The sequence below is a fragment of the Aquila chrysaetos genome, chromosome 13, assembly GCF_900496995.4.
Source record: "Aquila chrysaetos chrysaetos chromosome 13, bAquChr1.4, whole genome shotgun sequence".
Lineage (NCBI taxonomy): Eukaryota > Metazoa > Chordata > Aves > Accipitriformes > Accipitridae > Aquila > Aquila chrysaetos.
In genome coordinates this window covers 14586599-14613420 of record NC_044016.1, presented here as the reverse complement: position 1 = coordinate 14613420, position 26822 = coordinate 14586599, and the positions used below count along the sequence as shown (strand labels likewise).

General features: G+C 39.8%; 1 long non-coding RNA gene across 1 annotated transcript; it reads left to right on the top strand.

Annotated features, from left to right (window-relative positions):
• On the top strand, positions 1-21598 carry LOC115349932. Its single transcript, XR_003926279.2, has 4 exons — positions 1-107; positions 819-917; positions 18324-18426; positions 20303-21598. It is a non-coding gene; the product is annotated as an uncharacterized LOC115349932 (long non-coding RNA).
• Positions 21599-26822: the final 5224 nt, after the last annotated feature.

Sequence of the window (26822 nt, the reverse complement as noted above, 5' to 3'; positions counted from 1 at the left end):
GTACATTAAGACAGCAGTGTCCCTGTTCGTCATACTTGGTGAGTTCAAGGTGGACTGCAAGCATCGCCATTTGAGGATTTGTTGGGGTTTCTTTCCCTCCTGCTTCAGTAAGTTTAATGTAACAAGTTAGTATTTCACCATAAGCAACTCTTTACACTGTTTTTCCGCAGAGCAAAAATGCTTTTGTAAGCCTGGTACTTGTGCTGACTGGAAAACTAGAGGCTTTTCTTAGTAAATTTTATTTGTTTAACTAGAAAGCAAACCAGAAAATGTAATAAAACATCATTAAGCATTTTTGTTTATTTTTCAGTTTTCTGATAAAAACTTTTTGATAGATTTTTTTTTTGTAGAAAATGCAATATTGCTCAGTTAACGGCTTTGTTTTCAAGCAAAATTTTTGTGTAAAAATTTCTGTTTAGATATTTATCCATAACTGTCTATTAAAATCAGTGGGAAAGTATATAGGAGCATCAACAGGGAAACAAAGAAATAGCAGCAGTGAAATGCTGTACAGCCTAAGTTCAGCACTCTGCACAAATTCTGCTGCTAGATCCAGTGCCACTGGGCAGTGCTTAGAAAGATATTACAACCGGCTTCCGAGCTGGTAGCTTTCTGTTAGTATCTCAGGAAATTATTATGTGGCTGAACAAGCACCTGACTTCAGGACAGATTAATTAAGGACTAGATAGATGAGTAAGGATCTGGGATCTGGACCTTAGATGCAACAGCATTTGCCACGTTCTGTCATCCAAGTTCATGACAAACAGCAGCTTATTTCACTGCTGGATAATACCTTATCTTTCTCTAACTGTGGACAGGATATGGATGACATTTCATCGTCTCACATGGCATCAACTTCCAGGATCCATGACCAAAGCCAAGGATGGGAAACTTCTTTCTGCTTGGGAGCTGCCCGGGTGAGCTAAAAGTCTTTGCAGCCTTTAGCAAGTCAGTAGTGTTATGGGGCATTTACTATGCTAGCATTTTATGAGTTGTGCTCATATATTTGCTGAAAGTGCTTCTGAGTCCTGCTGCTATTGGCAAGTTGCGGCTATTTTCAAAGGCTTCGGTTCTCCCTCCTCTTAGGGCTGAATGACTCATTTGGGACAGTTTTTCTGAACTTGTTTGTTTTACACAAGCCAAACTTTCAGCTCTGTCAGTCTCTAGCCAGACAAACCTTAACTTTAACAGCTTATTGCACAGAGGTCTTGTTTCCATCATTACATCTGTGTTTCACAAGGCAACCTGGACTTTATAGAAGAATCATAGAAAAGGTGGTTCAAATGGATCTCAGGAGGCCTTGTTGTTGTCAGGTATTCTTACGCCATTCCTGACAGGTGTTTGCATAACCCCGTTTTAAAAACCATGTAATGACAGAGGTCCTGTCTATTCCCTGCACAATCCATTTAACCTCTGCATCAGAAAGGCCCCCTCTCGATGTTACCTCTTTCTTTGTGCAAAGACTTGACTTAATCGCCATGAATATGAATAACAGACTATTCCTTTCCTTTCTGTGGCCTGTTATAAGGTTAACTGTATATTCTTTTGTATTCTTTGGATAGCTCAACACTGCATGGAGCCAGGAGTCCTATATATAACTTTCACCTGTTTCCTCTGTAGCAAGCAGTCGTACTGAATCAGACTATGCAGCAATGAAGTTTTTCACTGGTATCTCACCTTCACGCACAACGCAGTCCCATTTGTGTTGTAAATTTTATTCTTTCACTTTTTGGCTAGCATCCCATCCCATTTTCTAAGGATAACGATAGCTTTGAGTTTGGAGATACTGTTTTGGCAAGTCCATTTTCTGGTTTTCAAAGCAAATGGAATGAAAGCAGGAATGACTTTTGCCCTGGTTTCCTAAAGATATGAGACCTACACAATCATGCTACACAAGACTTTCTGTTGACACCCCTATAGCAACTTCTGATCCTGTAGGTCAATGTCAGCCTGACTTGACAGGAATGAAGCATTCAAAGACTGAGTTTCTACAAGATTGGGGGAAGAAAAAAAAAAGGGGGGCGGGGGCGGCAACCAACCAAGAACAGAGACTATCTGAATCAGAATAAGCAAATAACATATCAGACATTCAGAATCCTTCTAGGAGTGAGACTTAAAAAGCATCTGTTTTGCACAACAAGTTTCATCTCAAACTTGTTCCCTCTTAGAGCTGGACTAGCCTAGAGCACGTATTGGGCTTCCTGGTTCTAGAACTCCTGGACCCATTTGCACTAACCTGGAAAATAAGTTTGCCATGATATGAAATTCTCAGTGAATAGGGTTATTATTTGTTTCTGTAAAGCTCCTTTCATCAGAAGATCTGAAAGCATGTGACAAAGAAGGCCTTGAGTGTTATCTCTGTTTTAAGAATTGAAGAACAGAGAGGGAAAGCACCTTGCCCGAGGTCAACAGATCAATGGCAAACCCAGGTGTCCCTCAAGCAGTTGTCCATGCTGCTTCAGGCACACCTCAAATAGAATCAGGTAACTTTTATTTTGCTATCCTATTTTTTCCACTATAGGCTTGAGACTCACTTGGAGTAGTGGCCTAAGCTACTTTTATTTTTACCTGAGACATGAACCAATAGAAAAGAGCCTGTTTTTGCAGAAAGCAGCACATCCTCAGATTTTTAAAGTTTTGCGCATGTGAGCACCCAAATTTTGAGCCATTCCAACACTCAAGTTGGTTGCTTTTGAAAATTAAGTTGTTATCTGTGTCTTTGAGTTAACAAAGGGAATTCAGGAATCACCTCCAGCCACAGCAGTTCTCATGCAGTTTGAAGGCAGAAACTCTTGCTGAATTCTGGGTTAGGTTTACTACAGTTGTCCAGAGAAGCACCATTTGCTCCCACTTAAAAATCATGTAACCTCTGTGCATTCAGAATCTCAACATATGATTTGCTTAGCTTTAAATACATTCTAGGAGATTATGTAGCCTTAACTGTTGCGTTCAGCTATCCTAAATAACTCTGTTCCATAATCAATGCCTGTCCACAAGTAGTTTCTAAAAATCAACCTGTCTGGAAGATTCTCACACTGAAAATCAAATTTCGTGGAGGATCCATACTCATTTTATCAGAACCTGTTTTATTGATCCAGACAAATCCATTCAGTGTCAAAGACCGAGGATAAAACCACAAAACAGTGTTCCCTCTGCTAAACTTTAGCAACAAAGAATGATTCATTTGAAATAAGACTTCCAACTGCAATTCTATCCCAATAAATAAATAAATAAATGAGGTGCTAAAAGCACTGAATCCCCATGATTTCTCTAAGATGTCAGGAAGGAAGAAAAAGCTAGTTCTTACCACATAACTGCATTTAAAATTTAATTATCCAACAGCCTCCCTCACCATCACAAATGCTCTTTCTCACGTCTTCACTTCAACAATACAGATTTGAAGAACCTTAAAAATGGTAGGAGACATCAACTGAAGAGAATTGAGAATAGTAAGTGGTACTTGAGTTTTAAATCTAGTTCCAGATACTTCATTCTGGCCATACCAAAATCTTGACATGCCTGTGCCTTCAGCAACCCAGGTATAAAAATGCTAACACTAGGATCACTCCTCTGAGCCCCAGTGAAACAGGTGGCCCTTCTCTCTGGGTCAGGCATTAATCCTTGTGATTGGCAGGCCTAGATGTCCAAGCAGCATCCTGACTATAAGTGCGATGCTGCATCACGGCTATTCTAAATATATTTTAGACTTACACGCTTATGTACTTCTGCCTGGATGTTTTTGTTTGACTTTTTTTTTTTTCATTGTAGTTTTGGGCATTGCTTCAGTGAAACCCTTTAGCAAATGGTTACATGATGAAAATTAAACAACCTAGCCATCTTCTACAAAGCACAGCTTCTGCAAAGCACAGTCTTTTTCCATTTTAAATGCAAAGAGGATTTAAACACGTGCTTATGCCTTATGCTGACATGAAAACCTTGTGCTAGTGACAGAAGCAGAGCTATTGGTAGCAGTCACCTTCCCAATACTGCTGTATCACTGGGATTCACACCTGATCTAGAAAAGTCCTTCAGTCTCAATGGCCATTCAACTCCTGTACCCTCGGCTAAGGGCATCACTAGTAGTTTTGAAAAGGACAACTTCTCTTTTAGGAAACTGGAGCACAGTTTTCAATCACACACAGTTTTAAACCCAGTACAAATATGCTGGAAACAAAAAGGGAGAAGATAAAGGTTTGCTTTCTGTCAGAGGACTCTCTAGTGTCATGTGACACCTCCTAAAATTAAGGATTGTACTAGACATGGACAAGAACAATATTCCGAAAATGACAGCACACAATAAGTATCTGTTTTGACATAATATACAGAAATGCTCTGATTTAAATAAAGAACATACACTGTTAATTAGATCTGAGTTGAAAGTAATATCTAACACTCTGTGGGGATTAGAGCAAAGTCTGTGAGTTTACACTTACTCCAAGGGCGATTTTAGTGAGGTTTTTTGTGGGCTAAAATTAATGAAAGGAGAGAAAAAGCCAATGGAACATGAATGAAAATTAAATTATTTAATTAACCCAAGTGACTTTTAAATGTATAATCACTTTCAGAGCCTAACACTTACTGCTTTCAATGGCTAATTAGAACACTATTTGGGATGTTAAGGATTATGTGTGTGCTTGAATGAAAGTAAGAATTTGGGATTTGGATTACTTCTTTGATCATTTAGGGTATGGCATCGCAGCCTCGTATGCACATATCTAAATGGGATGGCTCACATGAGTAAGGTTAGTCACGTGCATGTGTGGTGGCCACAGCCTTCACAAACACAGCAGGGAACTTTAGGACTGAAAGTGTAAGTCTGCACGTTTGGCTTAAGAGAGGGACTCCCAGGCTGGGGATTGTTACAAACCAAATAATCTGTCAGTCAAGCACAGAGACAGTGTTGCCAAACGCTGGGTTATAGATGTTTGCAAAATTGTGCTTCTAATGTACATGATAAGACATGCTACACATTTTTATTTGCAGGCTTGGGTACCACTCTGAAAATAATCTGATGTCAGCAAATCAGTATAGTTGCTATCTAAAAAGGAGGTGCACAAGCTACAGAAGCCTTTATATCAAATCTTTTGCCTGCTTTCATGGAGTGAAAAAGTTATAGCCAGTTTAAAAATTCAATTGATCCACAGATTATGTAAAAGTTCCGCAAAACTATAAGGTAAAAATACACTACATAAACCATGCACATAGCACCCACAGCATCAAAACATCCACTAAAATGCATGTACATGTCTACTTTCTGGTCTAGTAACTGTCCATTTTCCACATATTCAGGTCACGGAGACTTTCTTTAAAATACGAACATTGTTTTGAATCATATAATCTAAGATTTTACTTTGGAAACCAATCAGCATATAGCCAGTTAAGTCCTTAACTTCTCTGTGAGCTCCCTTCCAGATTGTCAGATGTCAGAAAGATCATAGCAAGATATAATGCGCTGTGTATGGGGAGTTTCAAACTCTCCTACATCCATGCTATATACACATATACACACCCCCCTAAAATAACGAGTAACTGTGTATTAAGATATCTCAATCTGCCTTCCTAGCAATAAGTGAACCAGTCTTTACATCAGCAGTCTTCACCTCAGTTATTTATCTTCAATTTGAACAGATACAGCTATATCCCATGTCCTCACAAAGACGACAAAATAATGAAAGGTAGGATAGCTCCTTAAATCCATTTCATGCATCCCTAGATTTACTTCTGTATAGTACAAATGGACAAATTAAAAAAATCCCTGTAAAGCTTTTTTCAATTGCCAGTTTAAAGTGACAGTTCAAGGAAGATAAATTTTGTAGTTACCCCATCAAGATAACAATAAAATATTTGGGTTCTTATTTACCCCGGATTCATCTATGTTGCAGATCATCCTGCACATTCACAAAACAGGTTGGAGTGCTTTAAATACATGACATAAAATGGAGACTGAACAGTAAGACTGAGTGTGTAGTCACTGTGCATGTACAATCTCAATATATTCCTCTCAAATGGGTGAATCCTGAATGAAAATAAAAATAGGCACGATGAAAATACAAGAATGCACAAAGCTAACACAATAGCCCACAGAAATGCACAGTGGGTGTTAGAAAGTCATCTGATCTTGCTTCTAGGTCTGGTTGTGACTTTGAATGCTGAATTATATACAGATATTAAAGATGTTTGACTAATATTACATTTCTATGTGAATCCTTTCACAATATATGAGAAGAAATACTGCATTTCTAGTTCTCTTTGAAAGGCTGATGGGATACCAAGCTCATAAATTGCGTGCAATGAGGCCAAGGACAGCCCGAGATGATCATTCTGTTTGTAGGGGTACTTGAAGGGAAATTGCAATTGGTCAAATTCAGTAACTGCAGTTTCCACATCATGAATTTGCTCAGGCTTCTTCATCTCAAGAAGAATCAACATCACCAATGAAACTTTGATCTCGCACACTCACAGAATGTTCTTTTAGGAACAGTTGAGAGGAGAATTTAGGGCCAAGTTCTGATTTGCTGCTTATCTTACAGACTACTGTTGACTTCTGGGTTTTCCTGTCGTGGTCCTCTCTATCTGTCCATATTGCCTGCCTCCTATTGTAAGTTTTCACTATGACATGCTCTAGGACAGGATCATCTTGCTTGCACAGAGCTTAGCACAACTGAGTCCTGACCCATGATGATGGCTCTGAGTGCTGAATATCATAAGAAAGAGTCAAAAACTTCCAGGTGCTATTCCTTTACCACTGAGTGGCTGTGAAAGATCAGGCAAGTCACTTCAGTATTTCCTCTAAAAATAGGGTAAATACCACATTTTTAGAGTCATGACAATTACTTGCTTGATACTCCACATTTAAGACCTGTGAAGCAGGTGGAGAAATCAATTCTTATTAAAAGAAAGACTTTTCTTTCTCTGTGGACACCAAAGAGTATAAATGCTGACCAGAGGACAGAAGAAAGACCGATTATTTAGACAAGACGGGTATCTCCAAATAAGCAGGGCTTCATGAAATCTGGTCTTGACTACTTCATGAACTAATCAAAACGGTCTTTGAACCATAGGTAATCACTTTTGAGAGTATACAGAGGACAGGGATAAAAAGAAAAGAAGAGGAAGGAATCACAGAATGATTGATGAAATTGCAAACCAATCAGGTCCTGGAAAGGTTCTGGAGCAAATGATTAAGCCAACAATTTTCAACCACTGGTATATAACAGTGATAAAAAGAACTAGAAAACAACCACAGCAAGTCAGTCCAATTTCCTCTTTGATGGATTAATAGGTTTAGTAGATAGCAGGAGAGCGGTAGATATATTTCAGCCTGAATAAGACTTTTGACATGTCATATGCAACTATCAAAATTAATGAAAGAAATAGTTTAAATGTGCACATACTCTATGGTGTTTACAACTGACTGAAGAACATCTATTGGTGATTCACTGCCAAAACAATTCCTACAGAGGAACAGGTATCTGAAGTATCCTTGAAGTATTTGTCCTGGAAATAATTCTTATTTAATGAATGGTTTGAACAATGGAGTAGGACAGGCAAAAAGTGTGCAGACAGCAATTAAGTAAGGAGATACTGCAAGCATAGATTCAAGGCCTAATCCTGTCCTCCAGGGCTCTTGACTAGTATGGAAATAGTGGAAAATAATAAGGTGATAAAACACTCTAGGACAATCCATACGTCCAAAACCAGAAGATGAACTTTGGTAAAAATGACTTGGAAGTATTACACTTAGGAAGGAGAAAACAAATCACAGGTGCACACAGCTAGTGAGGCTGTAATACAGTAGAAAAGATCAGACTAAACAGGAGCATACAGTGTGACAGCTTGAAAACAGAACAGCTTATTTGGGTCTTGAAAGGAGTGTTGTAGGACACAGGTATTGCAGGTGAGACCTCAACTCATGTACCATATCATCAAAGGCACCACAAATTACTTGACACATATTCATATACAGAAGTTCCCTTTAGAGTAAATTGTTCACTTGCATTTGCTTGGGAGCCAGCCTTGCTGGGCTCTAGGTACTCATGCAGCAATAGCATCAGCGATGGCCACTCTGGTTGCTTACGCTGTACCCCAGTAAGGAAAAGGGCAGGCTGAAATATTTATCATTGATTTAGAAACTGGGGAGTGGAAGAATGTAAATTCCATCAGTTAAACATGGATTAAAACTAAATTATGGTGCCAAAACCCACCTGAACAGAGGGTCTCCTGGTCTCCAAATATTAGCTATGGGCATCTTCAATGCCACTGTTAATGGCAAAGAAAAAGCCTCCTCTGGTAAAGTCATTGAAGATTACTGTTCATGGCACAACAGCATCACATCATAGTCTATAGTTGGTCAAGCAGATTTTTAAAAAGCTGCAATAGACTGCCTTTCTCCAACATGGACAGCGGAAATTTCTCATGAACACTGCTTCAGCAGTTTTGGCAAGGAGGAATCTGGGGCTCAGAGAAGTTTCTAAACCAATGCAGGTTGGCCTAGTAATGTCATGACAAAATGACCAAGTGCTGTGCCAAACACAGCTCTTGCTACCCCTGCTAAGCTGAGCCATCAGAATTACATGGCACTGGTTTTCATCATGAAGGCAGCCACTATGAGAGCTGGCAGGACAGTAAATGCTGCCTGCTTCCCCCTCCTCACATTAATCCCTTCCTCATTTCTCTTCCTCAGAGATTGCTGTTATGTTATGGTATTGACTCTGTAGGCAAGCAGCTTTTTAACTGCAAGATAACCAGTACGAGGAACACAACAATATCCTTTTCCTTGATGGAAATTTTAAGCAACCGTGCCAATGGCAATTGCAAATAGGTGGGCAAGTGAGTTTGGAGATACTATATATAGTATTTACAGTCTGTTGGCCACCCATTGGTTCATGTGTATACACACAGAATACAAAATACCTCCACAGCCAAGAAGGCATAATGTCAGCATAAAGCCTGAAAAAACACTTCCCCATCCCCACCTGGCACGAAAGTGCAGACTAAAGAAAGATAACCAAGATACCCAACAGGGCATATAGAAAGAAAACTTTTCTACAACAATTAAATTCATTCAGTTAAAGGCCCTTTTGACTCTGTGAGGAAAAAAAAACCACCTAAAAAAACCTATAAAGTAAGCTTTCTACACAATTAGGCTTTGTTTTCTCTGTTTGGACATTCAATCTGTCATCACAATGTCTTTGAAACCTTGTTTACAATGAAGACAGGTTACAATGGAGCAAGTGAGATAAAAGCTGGTGACAGACAAGGTCCAGAAAGGATTTTTATAAGCTGGAATCAATTTTATCTATTAAATCAGTGAAGAATCACTCCGTGAAATGATTCAAACTATACATATATTTTTTCCAAACATTTTTTAATGTTTTGGAATAAAGGGAATAATATTGGCCGTTCGTATAACTAAATTGAAATTCTAGTCAGAAGTTACAAGAGTACTCAAAAATTATTCCTTCTGCTATTTACCGAATAATTTACTGAATGTTATTCTCGGATATGCATTGCCATGTGGCCGGAGAAAAGCCAACGCAACACAGGCTGACTGGAGGTTTGAACACAAGGCTGCTTGTGAGGCCACGTGTGAGAAATGTAAGTTACACTACGTTTTGCTTTTGCCATCTAACGAACTTGTCTGAGCGAACATACCTGCCAAAAATTACATTAGCAACAAGGTATCTTGCACCTGTGCCAACACGTTTCCCTTCAAACATGGAAATAACTTACCCCACATGTCTGGCCTTCACTGATGTCTTGAAAGCTCAGACATATCTGTTGCAAATTAATTTGAGTTTTTGCTTTGGATGAAGGGACCAGTCTGCTGATTTGGTGGGATTTGGAGCACAGAAGAGGAGAGGCTGAGACAACTGGGTTTATTCAATCTCAAGAAGAGAAGGTGAAGGGAGATCTTATGGTTTTCTTCATCTATATAACAGGCATTTTTAAAGAAGACAGAGCCAAATTTCTGGAGGTCCACAGTGAAAGGAAAGAGGCAATAGACACAGGCTGCAGCCAAGGAAATTCCAATTAGATGTTAGGAAATTTTTTTTCACCATGAGAGTGGTCACAGACTGGTACAGGCACCCAGGGGTGCCAAGGAGCCTCCGTCCTTGGAGATGTTCAACACCCGACTGGACATAGCCCTGAGCAACCCAAGTTATCTTTGAAGCTGGATCTAACTTCAAAGTTGGACGTGCTTTAAGCATGGTTGTTGGACCAGGCAGCCTCCAGAGGCCCCTTCCAGACTGAGTTATTCCCTGACTCTCAAAGAGAGTTGCTGCAAGGCTACTCATTTAGAAGTGTCTCACAAGAAACAGGTTCTGATCTTAACAGCAGCAACAACAAACAAAGGCTCACCTTTTAGATGTTTCTGGGCTCCATATGCCAGTGGGGTATTAAGAAGCATTATTGAAGATTTGCCCCAGAATTTGTTGTGTATGCTGTCAATCTGCAAAAACATTCTTTAGTTTTACTGTCTCAAATAGGAGTTGTTCCTTCATGGGATGCTACTTCAGATGAGGAAACACTTTACAGGAGAAGGAACATGCAGGTCTTGATTTTTTTCTTTGCAATAGTATAACAGAGAGGCCCTCTTTATGCTTGCACTGGAATAGAATAACTCTGAACTGGGGTTGGGTTTTTTTTGTTTGCTTTTTTTTTTTTTTTTAACATCCCTAAAAGCTTCCTAGTGTTAGAACTAAAACCAAGCAAACAAAAAGAAAACCCAAACAGGATCTAAGTTTCATGTTACATTTGCATCCAGCATCTGCAATCTGATCTTGACAAAACAGGGGGGTTATTTAGAATTAGTTTGGATTCTAAACGAACAAGTGAAGAGTTGGAAGGTACTCTTAAAGCACATACAAACAACACATTAAATAAACACTGAGCTGGACTTGGAGATCTTGCTCTAATACCCAGTTCTGTATGAATACCCTAAAGGACATTGGTCAAGACATTTTTTTTTCTCTGCCTCACTTCTCCCCCATAAAAAAGAATTTAATATCACAATGCAGTGAGGTTATCAAAAACTTGAAAGTACAGCTAACATATGTTGAACAGAAACAGAAAGAAAGAAGAGCAAGTACCCCCTTGCAAATACATTCTTGATTTTGCTTAATTTAAATACTGGAGACTCTTGGACGGCCAAGGCTTTTCTCACATCCTTATGCAGCACTATCTGTCAGTTAGTTGTGCCGTCCAGATTGTGTCCCTGAGCACACAATAGAAGTCTCCTTCCTCTGGGGTAGCTTCTTTTACAAGAAATAACAATTCCCACCTCTCACTGAGATCCAGATTTAGAAACACAATCCCATAGAATCTGTGTGAGGAACCTGATGGAATCTAAGCAGGTGGCACTGAAAGCAGAAACCCGACACATGAGGACAGGGCATGGTCTCATGTAGAGCCACATTGTCAGTTTGTCTCATCACAGTTTGCATAGATCTGCAGAGCTAGCTTTGGATTATTGTGCCTCAAGACACTACACTCAGATAACACTTTGCAGACTGTAAGTGTAAGCATTTAAATAAATGTGAAAGGCAAGGCAGGCACATTATGGAAGGGAAGTTTTCTTGATGCTGGTTTGGTTTCCAGCATTGTTCTTGAGAACGTTCACACTCAGGCCTGCAGGTGAAGAGGTTTCCCCCATCTCCCCTGAAGCAAGCCTTCTTCTTTGCCTTTGTCTGTCCAGTCCTAGACATGTTATAACCCAAGGTCTGACATGCTATCTGGAAGCAATGGCCACAGAAAGGGCCTGTCTGCCAATGCGTCCTGACTAATGTAAGAGAACAAATCCTCCATCGTTGCCCAAGCGCCATATGTCAATACAATAAAATCACTGTCTTCTCTGTACTCAAGGTTACATTTGTTTATGATTACAATGTTTATTTCTTGCTGTGAGACTATAACTGTGCATGCTCTTTCTTCTGCTAAAATACATTTTTCCACCCCCACCCTGTTAATCCTTTTCCCACCCCCCACCCACTTCTCAACATGTAGCCAGAGGAGGAAAATTCTCTTGCGCATATGTAAAATATAATGTTTCTTTTTTAGGAGTATTAATAATTGGGTGTCATGGTTTAACCCCAGCCAGCAGCTAAGCACCATGCAGCCGCTCACTCACTTCCCCCCCCACCCAGTGGGATGGGGGAGAAAATTGGGAAAAGAAGTAAAACTCATGGGTTGAGATAAGAACGGTTTAATAGAACAGAAAAGAAGAAACTAATAATGATAACACTAATAGAACGACAATAGTAATAATAAAAGGATTAGAATATACAAGAGATGCACAATACAATTGCTCACCACCCACTGATCGATGCCCAGTTAGCTCCTGAGTGGTGATCCCCCGCACCACCACTCCCCTCAGTTTCTATACTAGACGTGACGTCACATGGTATGGAATACCCCGTTGGCCAGTTTGGGTCAGCTGCCCTGGCTGTGTCCCCTCCCAACTTCTTGTGCCCCTCCAGCTTTCTCGCTGGCTGGGCATCAGAAGCTGAAAAATCCTTAACTTTAGACTAAACACTACTTAGCAACAACTGAAAACATCAGTGTTATCAACATTCTTCTCATACTGAACTCAAAAACATAGCACTGTACCAGCTACTAGGAAGACAGTTAACTCTGTCCTGAAACCAGGACATTGGGTTATAATGGCATATCTGCGGTGACAACATCTAAATACAAAAATGTATTTAAGTACTTGCTTTACTTTAAGCAAGTTAAGTAAAGCCAATGTGAACAGCTGTATACTTTTTGTTGCAATGGGATGCTACTGAAAGCGGCGTAAAGATGAGCAGACTTATGTTTCATCCCAGTTTCTCCCACTTGCCCTATAATTCTGCAGCAAGTCTCTTTTCCTGCTCATGCCTTCCAACCCGAGACAGAAAGTACCATGTGATATTTTTTTCCAAAGTGCTCTGAAACATAAGGATGGATCAATTCAAATGCATTATTGGCAAAGATTAAGAAGTCTATGGTGCTCCAAAGTTTGAGTGTGCTGGCCTTTCCACTTAAAAGACAGTCTTTGTATGGGAGAACAACATTGGTTTCAAGTTTCCATCTTGGAAGAGTCTTCTTACAATTTGGTTGCACCCACCAGAGCCCTGCAGACAGGCACACCAGAGGAAGCTGCAGAAACCTTCCTCCATGGGCTGCTGCCCAGCCCTCAGACCTGCTCCCGTCATTGGGCTCACTCTCCACCAAGAGAGAGGATGTGGCTGCAATCCTTCTGCTTGCTATGCATCGTTTTCCTTTAAATAACACAATGCTGTAATATAAAACTGTGGCATATCAGCCCCCTCTCAGTGCTTGTAACAGAGTTAATTCTGTAAGAAGTGCTCTCTAGTGCAATCAGCTGCTCCAGAATGGATGCAGGATGCAGTACTGTCAACACCTGTAACAGTGAAAAATCTACCCTCCATTAGACTCCTGCCAAAACAATAACAAGTTTTCTGCAGTTGCCCATTTGAGTGATAAATCTTGCCTCCCTGGAGTGGTTTTTGATAAATGTCCGACTGGGGTCGGGATGAATTAAGGTAGCCACCAGGTTCCACCCACTCTCACAATATATACTTCGTCTAATGTGCCACAGAGCAATACAAACTACAATATATCTAAAACAAATATTTGGCTAGTTAAGTAATTACGCTGAAAGGTTCCCCTATCTTTATTATACCAGAAAGAAATGCATAAATCACCTGATGTTATATCTCTGAAGAAATTGCCTTTAACTGGAGCACCAGGAAGTGATTTGTAGTTTGTGAGTTGGAGTAAAGGGGAGAAAGAAAAAGTGGTATAGTCTTTTTTTTAAAAAAAAAAAAAAAAAAAAGAAACCAACAAAAAAAACCCCCAACAAACAGGCAACAATGTTAATTGTTTGCTGATCGTACAAAGATTTCTAACAAGTCAAATGCAGCTGCATATAAAAGGACAGGTGCACTGCAGCTTTGAGGGATCTTTTAACGAAGATAACATCTTTACTAGAAAGGAACAAAGTTCATTATTTCCTGTTAAAGATGCCCATGCAATACCAGTGCAGCTTAAATAATCATAGCTAAATATTGACTATTTGTGGAACAGCTCCCATTCCTGAACTCTGCACATGATGTACTCATATAACACAAGACTGCGCTGCACCAACCATCAGACACAAGACTTTATGCAGAAGCAGGATAAAATTATGAGTCCTTGTCTGCCTTGGCTTCTTCTGCCTCCATTTACAAGGAAAAGTTGAATTGCAGTTTAAAAGAAAGATACTACTCTGTGGATAATTTGCTTGGATATGGTTAAGAAAATACTCAGCACCTACATTTCTATTTTTCATGCCTAGCTCTTGATATAAAACTTATTAGCTAATGAGGTAGGGCAGGTAGAAACAAAAGACAACACAGAAACACAAAAGACTGACCCAAACAACTCAAAGGCTATGTAACAAAACATCCAATTTGCTTTTAGAAATGTTAAACTCCTGAGTGGCTAGGGAACTGTCACTTATGCAGACATCACTATTAATTTGCACCACCTTCTCTGAGGACTTTGTACTGATCATGCAGTTAAATTCACATCTAGGAAGACATGAACCTAGAGAGTTAAGAAGGGATACGAATCTAGACCTATAATAGGTTGGAATATGTAACCTTATTGCACTAGGAAATAAAACAAGAAGCACGGCACACTAAGTATAGTTCTTTAGTTCCTAGTCACAAACAACGAGATCTATACTTGCTGGTGTCTCATTCCTATATCTTAATTCTCCAGCCTGGCTTTCTTATTTTCAGATGTCATTGCCTTTCCTGTTGTCTGCTGTTCCGATTTTCAAAACTATCTTTGAAATTAGTGTTTCTCTAACATTGATTTTCATTACTCTAGTATTTAAATATAGGCTATTTTTGCTGTTGTTTTTTTTTTTTTTTTCTTCTACCCTGTCATTTATTTATCACCTCGTGAAAGTCTTGAGCCATCCTATCCTTTATGTCCTCATAGAATGGTTTGGGTTGGAAAGGACCTTAAAGATCATCTAGTTCCAACCCCCGTGCCACAGGCAGGGATACCTTCCACTGGACCAGATTGCTCAAAGCCCCATCCAACCTGGCCTTGAACACTTCCAGGGATGGGGCACCCACACCTTCTCTGGGCACTCTGTTCCAGTGTCTCACCACCCTCACAGTAAAGAATTTTTTCCTCATATCTAATGTAGATCTACCTTATTTCAGTTTAAAACCATTACCCCTCATCCTATCACTACAGTCCCTGTTAAAAAGTCCCTCCCCAACTTTCCTGTAGGCCCCCTTTAAGTACTGGAAGGCCACTATAAGGTCTCACTGGAGCCTTCTATTTTCCAGGCTGAACAACCCCAACTCTCTCAGCCTGTCTTCATAGGAGAGGTGTTCCAGCCTTCTGATCATCTTTGTGGCCCTCCTCTGGACCCACTCCAACAGGTCCATGTCCTTCATATGTTGGGGGCCCCAGAGCTGAATGCAGTACTCCAGGTGGGGTCTCAAGAGAACAGAGTAGAGGGGAAGAATCACCTCCCTCGACCTGCTGGTCACGCTTCTTTTGATGCAGCCAAGGATACGGTTGGCTTTCTGGGCTGTGAGTGCACATTACTGGTTCATATTCAGTTTTTCATCCACTAATAGCCCCAAGTCCTTCTCCGCATTCTCCTTCTCAAGCCACTCATTGACCAGCCTGTATTTGTGCTTGCGATTGCCCCAACCCACGTGCAGGACCTTGCACTTGGCCTTGTTGAACTTCATGAGGTTCGCATGGGCCCACCTCTCAATCCTGTCAAGGTCCCTCTGGATGACATCCCTTCCCTCCAGCGCATCAACAGCACCACACAGCTTGGTGTTGTTGGCAAGCTTGCTGAGGGTGCACTCGATCCCACTGTCCATGTCACCGACAAAAATGTTAAACAGTTTTGCCTTGTGCAGGATCGCAGTATCCATATTGGATCATTCTGCCTTGTGTTGTTTATTTTTCACAATGATGCAAACTGACAGTCAAAAATTTGGCTAGTTTTGAGTTACAGTCAAATTTCATCTTCTATTTGCATATCTAGGGTTTGGGGATTTTTTTCATTCAATATACTCTTGGAATCCAGTGTCATACAAATCATTTAAATAACTGTACAATCCACATTTATTAATTTAATAACTAAAGAAACCCTCCTCTAGAGGATACCACGTCAGAGATACATACAGGGTTAAGTCAGGATTTGTTCTGTTGCAGAGATTTGGAGACTACATGGCTTAGTCAAAGAACATGAATGTTAGTCTCCATAATTTTCCAAGTCAATGCTGGGCAAAGTTAATGACAAGGAAGTAGTATTCTAAGACACTGGTTTGAACTATCAGATATTTGGGCAACAGTCCCTTTTGTTAGTATTGTTGTTGGTCAGAAGTGTTAAAAGAAAATGATTTTGTAGCTATTAGTGAAAGGCAGCAAAAAGAGCAAACTGTGCAAACTTGCTTATACCTTATTTTAGAGAGCTTCAGTGGAATTAGCCAGTGCAACAGAAGGGTATACGAAGTCACCAAATGCACACAAATTAAGACCAGAGACACAGGTAACAGGCAATATCAATTCAAGCATCAGGTCACAGCACATAAGCAGAGAAGTGAGCCAGATGTATTTGTGGTCCATTTATTCATTAGCTACTATCCTTAAATGATAGAAAAATGGGTAAAAGATGAGTACAAATAATTGGAGATGAAGAGCATGGCTTTGTTTTGAACAGAACAGAGATTTTCTTTCTCTGTTCAATTTCAGTTCATTCATGCAACAGTATTTGAATTCACCGTTAAACAGCTAGGACCATGATGGGATCTGTTGACCGCTGTTCCCAAAACAGCCTTTTTTGTTAAGTATGTGCAGTACATCAAAGCTGTGGACAGGAAAATGGTGCCATTGAAGAGGATTTCAAGATATATATGAGGATTGTTCTCATATAAAAAGAGAGAATAATTAGTCTGAAAAGCTAGAGGAAAAAAGTCCCTTTAATTTTCCAACATGATCTAAGAGGTACCCTCCAACCCTCATTAGACCACACTCAGGGGCATGTAACTGCAGGCTATTTACAAAATCACTGAGACAGGAGTTCCGTTAGAAAAGAAACAACATTGGAACTGAAAATAATGAGTTTATGGACTTAATTCAAAATTTTCCAACCCTCTTTATGGTGGAAAAAAAATTGTATGGGAATGCATTCACCATGAATATGAGATTCCTCACTTTGCCTTTTCTGTACAGGTAATATACAATCTTTGGTTTCCATTTTAGAAAGACTTTTAGATCATTTACTGTCAGGAGGAGCTGAGGATGCTCTTAAGATGGAAATTTCTTGGCACTTAGTAAGAGTGCTTATCTTAGTTTATCCCACTCCAACCAAGACCGACAGTAAACATCTCAAGATACAAAGTATCTAATGTTCCTAATAACAAACAGCGTGTAGGCTCCCAAACCATGGGGAAACAGTCTAGTCACAGCTAGTGACTTTGCCGAGCAGAAAAGAGACAACATTTGAACCTTCATATTAAAATATCTCACATCTCATAGTAGTCATCTTCCTGTTGTAATTAATAAAATGTAGAACTATGTTGAATGTTCTGAAAGCTCAGAAATTTTCATTATTAACACAGCAAGTAATTAGGAAACAACTACAAAGGCAACCACCACCATAAAAAAAGCAAGAGTAACTCTATTCCTGGCAGTTCCAGAGCCCGAATTTTAACGTTTACGCTCAGTCTGTTCCCCAAACACTCACATATTTGACACATCATTTGGGAATTTATTGAGCTGATAGATTATTACTTTGTGATGTTGAAACAATTGATTATTTTCTATGTATTAATGTACTGTTGCTACACAATTCTTGCCAACATCTTGCAAGACAGTACTTACTAAAACAAATTAACATTTGCAGTGTTGTTAGTTTATTAAGAATGACTTTCTGAAGTTTAGAGAACTGCAAAGAGGCTGACCTATGGTAATGATTTCCATAAAATTGTCCTGCACGTAACAGAAAGGAGAAATGGGTGGAGACTTAATGGAAGAAGGTCCAAGTTGTACTCTCATTGACTTCACTGTAAATCAGTCCTCTGACTTAAGGTCAACTGTTTCAGATTTATACTCCATGCAGCTGAGTAACTGGGAATGATAAAATACAGAAACTAAGCAAATCTTGCCTAAAGGATTTGTTCTCAATTTGAAAACACGTGGATTTTAGGACATACAGGTATGAGTAGCTTAGATCACTTCCCTCTGTAGAGTAGAATACACCTTTCACTAGTGTACCCATCATATTTTTTCAGGTACCAAAAAGAGAAGAGTTAAGAGGGGACCAGTCCAGCTGTTATGAATAATTATGGAGCAGTTCACTCCCAGAGTTCAAAAGCCTTGCATTAAATTTCAAAGGTAGGTACTGGAACTATTTTCAATACACATTCATGACTGGGGTGGGAAAAAAGAAAGTTTTTCTTTCAGTTGTCAACATCTCTGTGCTTCAATGATGCAACCTGCAACCTCAGTCTACACATTTGAGACAATGTTGGAACTCATATAGGAGTACTGAATAGAGGGAAAAAAAGTAATTGTTACTTAATTTCACTGATACTAACAGCAACTCACAAAGGATAAACCGAGCCTCCATTTCAACTATCTTCCATCCAGTTGGGAAATAAACCAAACTCTTGTTATTGTTTAAATGGCCTTTTATACAGAATACGTTACATACAATTCCTGAGTCTGCATGAGCCAAAACAGGTGTTTCTGGTAGAACACAGGAGAGCTCCTACCACCAGCAACTCAAGTGCAGATGTAAACGATCAAATAAAAGTTTGATCAATCTATTCTCAAGGCATTAATACTTTTCTCAAACAGGACTTCATTTCTCATATAATTGAATGGCATGCTTCAGCATAAGCAGGCCCAATATCAGCTTTCACATCTTAGTAGAAATTCTAACTATGCTTCATCCAACCTCCTAAAATACATAAGCTATCAAACATATTGGGCCTGTTTCAGTTAAATACTTGCCTAGTAATTTTATTTCCCCTTATTGCAAAACCAGGTTTGCTTTGCAAAAATCTAATCGCAGCAGAGTTGCCCACAAAACTACACCCACCACGCTCTACTCCATATTCCCACGCTTTTTAATATTTGTCATATTTCATCTTTTAATGCAGTCCTAATGAGAGCATATTGGAACACCACAGAACCAGGCTTGTAAGAATGCAGTCTTGAAATAAAACGTGGAACAGAAGGAGCATTGTATTACAGCCTCTGTTAATGTTTTAATGGTTGAGAGATTTCCAACATGTTGGCAGTGTCAGGACAAACCAATTTAATAAATTATTAACACTAATCAAACATTTTTATGATGGCAGTCAAAACTTCCTTTGCAGTTAAGGTTAATTCTGTTGAAGTTTGACAAAGATGTTAGTGTTTGATGGAAACCACGTTTAAAACTACAGTCTCCTTCAAATCAAAACCTTGCAGTGCACTGAGAAGAAATGGTTAAGCAACAAATCTTGAAGTACATAAAGAAACAGTGAAGGCAGGGCTACAGTCTCCATCAGCAGCACAAGAGCTGATGAATGGTAGTGAAACGTAAATTGATTACAATGTATATAATATGCCTGCCACTACTTGGGAAAGGATAGAGAGAGACTGTTATCGGGAAGAGATAAAGCTCAGGCTGTCGAGGGGAGAGCACTAAATCAATATACAAAGAAAATCCAGGAATTCCAGGCACTTGACAAGATAGGTAGAGAGGAAAGTAAAGAATCCTGCCAGTTTTGATGTATTAAACTTTGGAGAAAAGATATTTTAAAACTTCCTTTCATTCAAAAGGCAACTAACAATAACAACACCAGACAACGCCACATTCTCCCTCTGACGACTCTACTCCTGCCAGCTAGTTGAAATCCAGCACAGCAAAAATTAATGAGGGGTATGGATTAACAATACAATGTTTCTCAGGCCTTTCTTGGGCCTCCCCTGGGGCACCCACAGTCTATACATCATCAATCTACTGCAAATTGATATAGTCAGCCTGTGACAAGGGTCAGGTTTCCAGGACCAGCTACCAGGCATGATCTAGTCATTTTGAGTTATCAAGACAAAGCTCTGTTCTGCTGAGCTCTGGCCATATAAAATCCACGGTTCCCCAGGCTTTCAAGTGAGCTGAAATCAAACCATAGAGCCCTCTCTGTTCTCCTCTACACACACTGAGAAACCAGCTCACCTTTCTGAAGTGACACTGTTGTTATTATTTTGTGCTCTCTTACAGATGATGCCATCTCTGAAACTTCAGGCTCACAAACAAGAAGATCACATACTAACCCACCAGTTTATTATTATTAATAATTAATATTCTTATTGATTGTATGCTAATGATTTCAATCACATAAAAATAGTAACAAGAGAAAACATATGTATTTATTTTCAATATACGAGAGCAATGAAGAAGAGAAAGAGGTGCTTGCTGATGGAGGCTACTAAGTAAGAAATAAGTTTTATTGGAGTACCAAAAACTTTTGTTCACCCACAAATATTTTTCCTGAATAATCACATGTGGGATCCTGCTTTTATCCAACAACTCATGTGCCATAGCTTTTCCCAATACTCTTAATTGGGAGTGGATTAGTTTGATACATGCATATTTGTGCTGATGTCCCCTTAGCTTAGCTGAAGTCAGTGGATTTCCACATAAGCTTGGTGGCAAGCATGCCTTGGCTCACAGCCCTGCAGCCTTGTCAGCTGCACCTAAATGCACCCATTCAGATGGAAAGAGGCACAAGGAACTGAGTATACAGCACACTGAGAAAAGTTAAATGTTCTGTCAACAAGATATGTGCAGCCCAAACTAAAGTAGATTTAAATCACTAGAAAGGCCCCTATTAATGCCAATAGTTTTGATGGCATTCACGCTTCTACAGAAACTGCAGCAGGTAAGAATTTCATAATATCTATAGGTTTAGCACCACCTAAACTTACAATTAATAGTGCTTCCTGAAGGTAACTTTCATGGTTGATGATCTGCCTCAGAAGGATTTAAAAAACCAAGCTACCATGTAGAAAAAAAAATGGATTATTGGATCCCAGCTACCTAAAATAGATCCGATTTCCAAGGCATCCAATATACTCAACTTAACTTTAAATATTCGCAGTTACTTGTGGTCCAACACAGGTGTGAACTACCAGTAGAAAACAGGATTTTTTATTCATAAAGGAACTTAAATTAAATTCAATGTATTTGTTATTTATAATATTTCTATGATCATAGCCCTTTAATGTATTTTAGAATGTGTGTGTCCAAAAAAGAATACTTGCAAACATTACTTAAGCATTTATTAATAAAAAGCAAATCCTCAAATTCATTTTGTGTTTTGTCTGCTCTGAATGGACAACCAGCTTTGAAAAGCAAGCAAGAGAACTGAGCAAGCCACTTGTGGTATGAACATCTGATGAACATTTGTTCATATTTATTCATGCAAGCATTCTGGAATTTCTGTCATGAATGGTCTTCCAAACACAACGTCATGCATATGAATGTGCATGAAAAGCAAATAAAAAGATGCATTAATACCTTTGAAGTAACTTTGTGGCTTTTATCTGATGGATGCTTGCAAATACTTTGTTTCATTATTCACTCAAGTTTTTCACACTGCCAGCAAACTTCTACAAGGGAGGAAAAAAAAAAAACAACCAAAAAAACCCAACAAACTCTAAGTTGCCAGGCAACCTCAGTTCTCATTTTCCACCAGCCCCTTTGGGCAATGATGTGTCTTGAGTAAGTTTCTAAAACTTAACTACTTTTATGTGTTCAAAACTTAGGCTTGTACTCAAGAAGTTTCCATGATCTCTCATGATGAGCTCCTGCCACTGGACTAGTCAGTGATGACAAGTTCTTCTGCTTATTATACTAGTGAACTTTTACATCAATTGGGATGTAACCAAGACTGATATTTTTGCAAAAGGTTGCAAGGGATTCTAAGGGAACAGTTGGGGGAACTGTATCCAACCCATGGTCTGTAGCAGGTAGCCATTACATACACCTTTTTGAAGAACCAATACTTAAGCCTTTTGAGGTTCCCCAAAAGGCATGCTCTCTAATCTACATTTATTTACCTTTTTTTTTTTTCCACATATGCTTGTCTAGGTGTGTATATGTGTGTGCACATTCACTTTTAAGTGCCTGCATAGCACTTTAAGCACATATCCCATCAGCTAAAAGCAAAGTCTCAGTTTAAGCTAATATGGATGGAAGTTTGGACAGAGAATGATTGCAGCTCTTTCTTTTAGTATATTACCACTCATAAGTGATTTTACCTAATAATTCTGCAGGTCTTTTGATTTATTCTGTGCTAGAGACAAAGCATGCATTCACATTTTTATGGCTGACTACTATTAGTGATATTATATGGAGCAGACATTTTTTAGAACAGCTGATAATAAAAATGGAATATACATTTTGGAAGCAAGCATCAGCACTTCATAGAAATACAAGTTCACCTGAAGTGATCTGTAAGTTTAAGTTGCCTTCTCTATTTTATGAGTTGTTAAACACTACAAGGAGGAACAAATCTTCCCTTCAGTGGAAGTATATGCAAAGATTTGCTTACAAAAAAACCCCAACCAAACAAAAAAACCCCACCAACAAAAAAAACCTGAGACCCTTTAGAAATGGCTTACAGAAGTCACGCTAGTTATCCTTCTAAGTACTTGACTATGTGTATCATTAAGATACACCAGAGGAAAAAAGTATGCAGGTGTAAGTGTGTTTCAGTTTGTGGATGCAACTGGTGGCCTGTTCATATTCTGCCTGTACAGGGAAGTCCACGGAAAATATGTCCCCTCAATGAGCTCTGCACTGCTGACTTCCATTTAAAACCTCTGCTACAGCTTCACCGCTGCTGAGGGTGCTTGCCAATTTTGATCAGCAGTGAAGGATTGAGGCTAAAGTCTTGATTCACAGCTGGAAGAAATTTAAATCATCATCCAGACACAAAATTTTACCTATCATAGCTGGTAACAGAGCACATCAGCACCAACTCCGCCTAGAACATTTGCCTCTACTCCTCCTCCCAACTGCAGCAACCCCTTCTACACAACTACTCTCTACAGGAGTGGGAAATCTTGCAGCAGTTATTCCCTTGGAGGAAAACTGCTAAAAATCTAGCCTCTGACCCCAAACCAGGCTGCTCTAGTACAGGCCAAAGGCTGGCTCTGGTCTGACTGCTCTCTCCATCTACAGAACCGTTACTGCTCTCTTCTTCCTATGCTAAAGCTAAAACCAAGCATTGTTCAGTGTAAGTCAGCTTCTTGAGCAATAACAAATCAGAGTGGTTTGCCTGCACAGCACTGGAGAGAAGCTTCTAACACTGTTTACATGAAAGTTCACTATTCCCCTTCCAGAACAATATTGCTTCTCTTCCCACTTTAAAGGCTCCCACCCTTCTTTGCTTCTCTTCCCACCTATCTTTATTTGGCTGCTTTTCCAAAGGCAGACAAGAACTCCATGCAATTCTCTGAATCCCTTATTTTCAGAGAACAAAATACCTTCCCCCATCTAAGGGAACTGATGCACTCTGCTGGCTTCAAACTTTAAAAATATCCCTCTGCTAAAGCAGCTGTTGAATAATTTATATTTCTTAGAACTGAGCTGGGTATATGTACATTTTTGCTTTGATATTTATGGTATAGTTGTTTTTCCTTCCTTTTGATTGCCATCTTGTTTTTCACTTAAATTTTCAATGTAGGAAGTTCTGAAGACTTCAGAATCTAAGAAAATTCTTTGGGTTTTGGGAGTGAGAGAGAAGGGGAGTGCAATTTGTTTGTGAGTTGTTTTTTTAATGAAAGGAAAAAATCCTGAACAGCTTGCAATTAGCAGCTCTGAAAAGTTATAGTTTCTTCAATGGCACACAGCATGCCAAGTAAACCTACAAGAGATTCCTTAGCTTAACATGCCTGGAGCTGGATACAGTTCCTCTAAATCAAAGCACAGCTCGCACTAACAGTTGCAGTATGTTAGTGGCTGGATGGTTGCTTTATGAAGAATTATAAAGTGACACAGCAGTCTGGTTGAAAAAAAAATACACACCACGCTTTGATGTTTTTAACCACTGACTTCAAGAGGACCAACAGAGACCTTCCTGTTTTTATTGCAGCCTCTCTATCATCCCTCCCCCTGCTCCCTCCCTCCTCTCCCACTGTTAGACGGGGGACTGTTATCTTTCAGTCACTTTGTAAGCTTGACTTGTTTACAGACTGAATGTCTCTGTTTATAGGCCTATATCAGAGAACAAACAGGGCAAGTGTGACTTCCTAGGATCTGAAATGCGATGCTTTTTTCCTCTTGGGCAAGCAGGAGTGGCGAGGGATGGGGGAAGGAAGGGGAGAAGAGAAATCCTGTAATTGTCCTTCTCCTTGTCCCTCTTCCCTCCAGGTTAAACGTACACACCTGTGTGGTACCAAGGTATTTTAAATGAACCAGTTGCTTAAATGTTAGCTTACCAAAACTCCAGGAAAAGGCACAGGAATTGTCTCAGTAAAAACTAGGTCCACTTCAGAATCTCATCCACCAACAGTAAAATCAATGCTAAATAAAAGCTTCTCTTAAATCACCTGTTTTTAAATTTTTATATTATAGATCCATTTAGATGTTCATTTGGGGCACCTTAAAAGCTTATATCACATTTTACTGGGGACATTTAAAGGGTGTCAATGGGGTAATTATAAGCATATACACTGTAATGATGAAATTTTAGAAACCATTAATGGCATGAGTTTGGCAATTCCTTATCTTAACTAATATTTTACCTCAGGCATAACCCCAGTCCAGTCAACAAGAATAGTCCTTAATAAGGTACTCAAATGACATGAGAGACAGTTTGCTTATATTGCTAATGGCAGATTTCTTTTCAGTTCTCCATAACATTCAGGTTATAAACACCCCAGAGGAGGTATGGTTTTGTCCTTACTAAGGGTGTCTTACTTTTACACTGGCAATTTTTATTTTAATTGTAGGATTGAATTTTATAGGTTTCTGGTTTCAAAAGGCTTGCTTTTGCACAAATGCACACTTGGGAGCACAAGGGGTTTTTAAGGAGGGTAAAAAGAGGCATATTACATTTGCTCTCACAGTACTTTATGGTGAGACACTGGGCCAGCTTGTTTTGAGCTAACTCTGTCTAGGCTTTCTCTTGTAGATTGCTCACCAAAAGAGACTAAAAAGCTTTTTTGGGAGGGGAGGGACGAAGAGGGACGAAGAGAAGAAAATCTAGGAAGTTAACTCTAAGCACAATGCCTTCCAAATAAATAGAGCAGACAGAAGAGGAAAGATTTTACGTATGACTCTACCTTCAACAGCTGTGTCCACACAGGTGGGACCTTAGGACACTGAGGCTTGATTACACATAGCCTTGTTACACTGTGAGTGGCAGCAGTGCTCAGTCCCCGCTGAGTCCTCCCATCTACTCTGAGACCTATCTGCTCCCTGTTCCTCACCGCTGTCTCCAAGTCAGAGCTGGCCAGGTCTGCACTGTGGCTCTCTAGTCCCCATCATCCCCTCCAATGTGCCCAGTAGCACCCCAGCAGAAGAGCAAGCTCCTCTCCCTCCAGGGATATCACTACCTCCTCACTTCTTACTAATAGATCATGTGCCTTTGCAGACCACAGACAGGAACAAATGCTGCCTGCACACACCTCTGCTGTGCAAAGAGTCAGACAGCCCAGTATGAGCTGTGTCAGCTCAAACAGCTGAACTTTTGAAATAAAAGTGAGAATTTGGTCTCTGTTAGAGTTCAGGTACAATTTCATCAGTTTAAACACAGCACCCAAGTGGACATTACCTAAATGTGTTCTGGTGCTACTCTGCCTGCTGGTGACAGCAGAGTTGTTCCTCCTTAGCTGGCCTAGACTGAAGACATCCAAAGGTACTGGCCTTTCAGTTTTCTCCCACAGCAGCAGATTTCTTCTGCAGACACCCCCTGTGTCCTCCTGCAGGCAGCCAGCCCCACCAATTTGCCGTGTCATCCTTCCACTTTCAGGTCTGCCTCGCAGGAGGCACGGGCTTGTACCCCTGTCTGGCATTTCACACCTGTGGGGCTTCCTTGGCACAGACTGCAGAGTGCACTAGGAAAGATGTGGGCTTCTCCCTCTGCAGTCTCCTTACTCTGGAAGCTGCAGAGACCTGCAAGCTCAGTACACACCACTCCTGCCAAAAAGCAAGCAGCGAGCAAGGAGACAAACCAACCCTTCACAGAGTGCCAAAGCCTCCCAGCACAGCTCAGCGTAAAGGGAAGGCAGAGATTTGTGGCTGTTCTGTTTTGTTTTAAACTAAACTGTTTGGGCCATCCATACCCCTTCCAGTTTTTGGTCTCATCCGAGAAAAACAGAGGAAATCAAACTACATGAGTAGAAGGTGGTTTTTAATCATAACCACTTTTTCCCCCAGAGACCAAAAGCATATGCTTGAATTAATGGACTCTTTCCATTAATCAGAAAGGGCCCAGGAGAGATGTAAGAGAAGTTAGGTTTTCCTCATCACACAAACTTCCTGCAGCTCTCTTCAGCAGCATCACATGGGGATGATGAAGCCATTTAGCCTAATAAAAGACCTGGCTGGAATCCTGGACTAGAATTTACATACATGTTAATATCTGGTTTTAGCATTCAGGTATGATTAACTCTTCTGTCCATTTTCACATGTTCCTCCTTTAAGATGCTGATAGAACACTTTAATGCTCAGTTCTAAGTACAAAAGTGGGACTAAATTTGAAACATATGCCACTCCAGCATGGCTTGCC